Below are 6,000 nucleotides of genomic sequence, written 5' to 3' on the forward strand. Positions count from 1 at the left end.
ATTACCAATTTACGCCAAACCATGGGCATTCCAGTAAATACACTTCATATCAAGTTCTGCGAGATACTCTGATTTTAACGTGCAAATTGGGGGTGATAAAAAAACCTTCCATCCCGACGTTGCACTGAGCACATTTAGAACAAGGGGAGCTGTCCCTCATCAGTTGGGACAACAAATGAACAGTCAGTCGTGACAAGTGAGTCTTTAATGACACGACCAACAGAAGGAGGAAGAATTTACCCATAAATAAGTTAGCATAGTTAGCTGAGCATGCACTTCACATACTAACTCCTTGGAACTGTAGATGAAAATAATCTTCAAATTGATGAAGATGAGTTATGATAAATTTGAAGAGAACTGTGAAAAAAAAAACAATCACCTGAAGACATTTTTACCCAAGCCTGAAGAGTAGTCTCCCATCCAGCCAAAAGCTGAGGATGAGAAGATTGAGCAATTTGCAGATCTATTTTTAAAACAACTGATAAATCAATCTCCTAACAAAGTAAAGAACTTTACTAGGGATCTACTTTGCCCATTTGCGCTAACAGATGAGCTAATAAACTTTGAATTTAGGCCTTGTGGATTTAATATGAAAGAATGTCTGGTGATTGTAGTGTTCATTTCTCCCCTCAAATGTGTACTGTAGCACATTCTGTTACAGTTAAAGTGAAATACGGAGAAGATGAAGTCGCTTTTTATTCAACAAAGTTAATAAAGAGGAAGCAGACACCTTGCGCTCATATATGATTGGCTTAGAGTACTGACTGGCGTGGAGCAAAAGCTAGAAGAAATAGCAACGAAAGTGTGGATAAAACCAATTAAAATGAAAAAGAAAATGTGCACATAGAAGAAATAAAGATATTCTTAAAATATCTCACAGGGCTTCCTGTGTCATTCTCTGACACAGGAAGCCCTTATTGTTGCGATGTCTTGTTGTAACAGGCTGCTGCTGTTTACACAAACAGTCCTGACTGCATGCCTCACCAACTCTCCTGCTGAATAAATAAATAAATGAACATTGGAGTCAGCGAGTCCAAACAGCCAGAAAATTCACCCTGAAAAGAAAAAAAAGACCTTTGAAAAAGATTTATTCCTGCATGGATGCCAAAAAACAAGATGTCCATCAGAAAAGACTATTTCAACGACTGTCAAAAAAACCTCGCATGGGAATAAAACTAATTACTGACTGAAAAAGTCAGTAATTAGTTTTATTCCCATGCAGCTGCAGTGACACGGTGTGGCTGCTGGATTTAACAGCAGTAAGAACCGATGGAAGCTGTTTATCAGTGTGGACCAATGTGACTCACCTCCAAAGAACACTTATCTGTAAATTGGTCTACATTTCTATATGTTATGATAGGGAGCATGAGACTGAACAGAGCTGCTGAAATGATTATATACGGCTACGGCTCGCTGAGACGATGAATGAATACCGAAAACTCAAGACCTCTTTCAGTCACGAGGCCAAGGTTATGATTTTTTACATTTATTACAAGTTTATTACGGTCATGCGTAAATGAACCTATAACACCACCGTGTGACAACGATATGCAGTCTGGTTTATTCACTACAAACCAGGTCGTGAGAACTTGCCTGATCTAAAAAGCATTTAGAATTTGCGCGTAAAACAGCGTGGAAACCAAACAGTCAAGCCAACCTTTCAGAAGGACTTGCTCGTGCACAGAAAGCACAGCTCAGCTCTGTATTAGCCCTCAGGTTGGTGAGCGTTCTGACACATACTGTATGTCATACAACAGAGCCCTGCAGAGCACCTCCCCGCTGAGAGCTGTCCACTCACTACAGGAGGCCTTGGTCACTGTCTCCTGCTTAGAAGGAAACAGGTAACACAACAAACACTGATGCAGGAGAATAACACCTGATGGGATCATACAGTGTTAGATATCAGTCTTACAGAAAATACTAAACTGCTAACTTAATTTATAGGATATCAGTGCACCAGTGAAAACTGGCACAAGAGTAGCACAAATATGATTCAAGTTTAAAAAAAAACAACAAATGATCCACAGAGCATTTCAATGTACATTCTTAACTTCTCAACATGCACAGTTAAAACTCTCACTGCCTGGTGCTACTATGCAGTCAGGTTTTTACAGTCACTCAGCTGTAGCTGCAACAAACATCTGTCATTGTCAGTTAACCTGTTAATTGCTTTGTCTATAAAACATCCCACGTTAAAAACCGCCTGCTCCAAGTTCCAATGCAATGTGACAATTTATTGGTTGTTGGTTTGTGCGCCAAGCAGGGCAGTGCCCACGTTTTTGCTTGAAAGAAATGCAACGATCCAAAACGTCAGCGAGTTCATTTTCTTGCAGAGAATGAATTAAGTGGCTAACAGCTTAAGGTGAAGCTACATTTCAGTTTCATTTATAATATTGACAGGACTGTACTGTTGATGGGGAAATAAGTGACTTGCTGAGCTCCGCATGGAGCAGCTACTAACACGTGAACACTTAACACACGTCTGCACACACAGCGTGCGAGGAACATGCCGTCAAACTCCAGTGGGTCTCCCAAACAGAGCACAGTGATGATCTTTTTCTCTTTTGCCCTCATTCTCCGACACAGGAAGCCCTTATTGTTGCGATGTCTTGTTGTAACAGGCTCCTGCTGTTTACACAAACAGTCCTGACTGCATGCCTCACCAACTCTCCTGCTGCTGAGAATATATAGCATAGAGTGTGTGTGTGTGCTTGCATGCATCGCTGCAGCAGGTGGGACCAACAGGGACGCTGCAGCTATCGTGGGGTTTCATAAAGCAGTGGCTGATTTGATTTGTTTTTGTGTGTGTTGTACGGTGAATTAGTCAGCATGGAGAATCTGACAGCTACGGTTTGTGAGTGACTGCCTGTTAAAAGTATCTACAAACTTCCCTCCTCTTTCTACACTTAGAATATATATGCGTTACAACACCTTTTAATTTCGCAAGCAGCTCATGCATATCTCTTGTCCTCTCCTAAGTCTGTATTAGTAGATGCAGCTGTCCTCACCACCAGATGTTTTGGCATAAAACCCAATATGGAACTAAGTGTACCGTGCTTAATTGAGTCCGGGGATTTAAAAAGTCTGTCGTCTTTATCGTGAGGAAATCACGAATTTCTGCACAGAATTTAGTACGAGTACTTTAAGTCTGCTTAATTTCAATGGGGAAAAAATGGTTAAATAGAGCAGCTCTGTCGCATGCAGTGTGTTTTAGGCAAAGACGCCAGCGTTCTGTGTGCGAGTGCGGCTGTCATATCCAGCAGTGGGCTGTCCTCATGCTTACTTTGGCGTGGAGGAGCAGGACATGCATGAATGGAGCTGAGGGAGACCACAGAGAGATTTCACACTGTGACGACCCCTCTGTGTGTGTGTGTGCAAGGGAGAGCTGTGAGAGGAGAGTGTGAAACTATACTTCAATGAGAATACAATACTGCAAATTAGGCAAGAAGGAAACACAAAAGAACATTTGTATGTACAAAGTGTTCGTGTGATCATAAGAGCTTGAATAATGACAACAGGACTTCTTCTTGGATCTTCAAGGCGTGCTGTGTGTACATTGAAAGGCATGGAAGTTTAAAGTTTCCACTTTTCTTGATGCATTCATGTTCATTCGTGGTCTCAATAAATTTCATGCTGTGCCAGCTTTTCAGAAATAAAATGTGAGTTTAAAAGGAAGAATTAAAGCTGCAAAGACATTTGGGATATGCACAGTGCTCATGCCCATCGTGAAGATGTGATGGGAGGGTACAGGGCGTGAAAAATGAAAAGCTTTAGATCTACCTCCACGCATGGATGGGTAACGAGGACGCTTGAAAATTTGTTCTTGTTAAAAGTTACACGCAGTAGAAACGGCGTAATTTGATAAAAGTTCCCGACTTATTAGAGCAAAAGAAGATGGAAATTGAAATAATTTGCCTTTGACCTGCCACATTAGGCATTAGCTTTCTTTCATCACTGCCTCCCAGCAGCCAATCAGAGTGGGCTCTTTCACCGACGGCCACAGCACTTTCCTTTTTCCTCTTTAAATTTAAAACACTAAATTGTTGTTGTTTTTTTGTACACCAATCAAGAGAAAACAGACCCCTACTAAGCTCATTAAATACGTGTCCATGTTAGCATTCAACCCACATTTAGTCTTTCTGAGGCACCTTTCTGCTCATCCATTTTTCTTTTGCTCATCCATATGTAACGTTTGGAGTGGCTGCCAACTGTTGGTTCAGGGATATGTGGTTGGAGGTGTATTGTTTAACTGTGTGAATTGTTTCATCCTGTTTTTGCAGTTAATCTAACAGATGTCTCGCCCGCTTTTTCCAATTTATTTTATAGCCGTTGCTGAAATTGCAGAGCCCATTAACTTCAGGGAATCTCTGACGGATCTCCCAGAGGGAACGCTTCTCTACACACCCTCTAAATTGTCATTTCTTTCTTTTTTTTTCTGTTTTTACAGGGGCGCCATCTTATCCTGTAATCTCCCGGGGACCATTTTTCAACGTTTTTACCCCACCCACCCCTCTAATCTGATCTCGTCTTTCATACGTTGCACAGCTTGGAAAAGAAGGAAGACTTGTCTCTGGGATTTCAAGGACGCTCACAGGTTCTCCATGAATGTGTGGAAAGTTTCCTCCTGCAGGTATCAGCAGTGGAAACCTTCAACATGTTATTTTTGTCTGTGCTTTTCTTCCCTCCTTTGTCTCCACATTCTGTCTTGTCCTTTCACTCCATCTCTGCAACATGATCCTTCCCTCCAAACCTCCTTCCTTCTCCTGTTTAGAAGGTTCAACAGCAGCAGGGGATTCATCTTTTTGAAGTGTGTGATTAATTTTCTCTCTTTCAAGGTGCAGTGAACTGCAGCCTGAGTCTCTGTGTATATCCAATGTGTCCCATATCTTACCTGAGCTCATTAGCTGCTGAAAGTTTTTTCCCCCTCTCCCCACCTTCTCTTCTGCCCTTACTCACTCTTTCTCACCGTCTCTCACTCTGTTTCCCTCTCTTCCTTTCATCTCATTACCTTCTTGTCCCTTCCCATCCACCTCTTCCTCCGTCCTTATTTTTTTCTGTCTTCCACAAACTCTAACACACATATGCTCACACGCGCACACACTTGCTGAAAGCAGATCAGAGAGGCCAATACTAACTGCTGTCAGCTTGTCACGGTTGGGTCAGAGCTGGAATATAAATGTAGTGCACTTTCTGAATACCAAAAACACTATGTGTCTCTGCATGCATTAAAAAATGTGGACTTTAACTAACTTTATGTTTTCCGTGGGCATTAATGTCTCCAGCCTTTCCGGTGGTTTATTACGCAGAACAACCTGAGAAATCGAGGACAGGACTTACAAAGAATAACTTGGAGGTGACTGTATGAATCATCTGTCAGTATTGTGACACGCACAGTTAAGCTCAACTATGATTGTATCTTTATTAGTCCATTTAATTGGACTACTGTTCTTGTTTGTCTACACAAGCACGGAAGGGGGATCAATTTATTGACTAAAGTATGTCTGACTCTATGCTATGATACTGCTGATATGCCCCCTTTAAGCTCATTAGCACTGGGCTTCTTCTGGGGGTGACCTGTTATGTCACAGATCCAAACAAGTGATCAATAATTCAGCCGATGGCCACTGATTTACATTATGTGGATGAGTTAGTCTGATTCTGAGAAACCTGCGTAAAAAGTTCATGTCTACATACATATAGAAAGTCTTATAAAAGTTTTATTCTCGGACGAATGTAATAATCAGATTTTTTTCTAATGTCATGTTAATATGCCGATTCTATCACAACCCTAATCAATCAGATCAACAAAGGACCACCAGAGGTGCTAGATGCTTTTTTTTATTTTATTTAAAAGAGCCTTCAGTGTTGTTCTCATTCTTATGATCCATCTAAAGAAAGAACATTACAACCCTAAATCTGAAAAAAGTTTTATTTCTTCTCACAACACTTGAGATGTTCCAGCTTCAAGGATACCAAGTGATGAAGTGTTTCAGGTGTCAT

At 41.1% G+C, this 6,000-nt stretch overlaps 1 protein-coding gene across 2 annotated transcripts in view; it reads right to left on the reverse strand.

Annotated features, from left to right (window-relative positions):
• Positions 1–6,000, reverse strand: part of jade2 (jade family PHD finger 2) — a 212,373-nt gene that overhangs the window by 23,611 nt on the left and 182,762 nt on the right. The gene's annotated exons all lie outside the window — the stretch shown is intronic.

This window comes from Odontesthes bonariensis, chromosome 16 (assembly GCF_027942865.1).
Source record: "Odontesthes bonariensis isolate fOdoBon6 chromosome 16, fOdoBon6.hap1, whole genome shotgun sequence".
NCBI lineage: Eukaryota > Metazoa > Chordata > Actinopteri > Atheriniformes > Atherinopsidae > Odontesthes > Odontesthes bonariensis.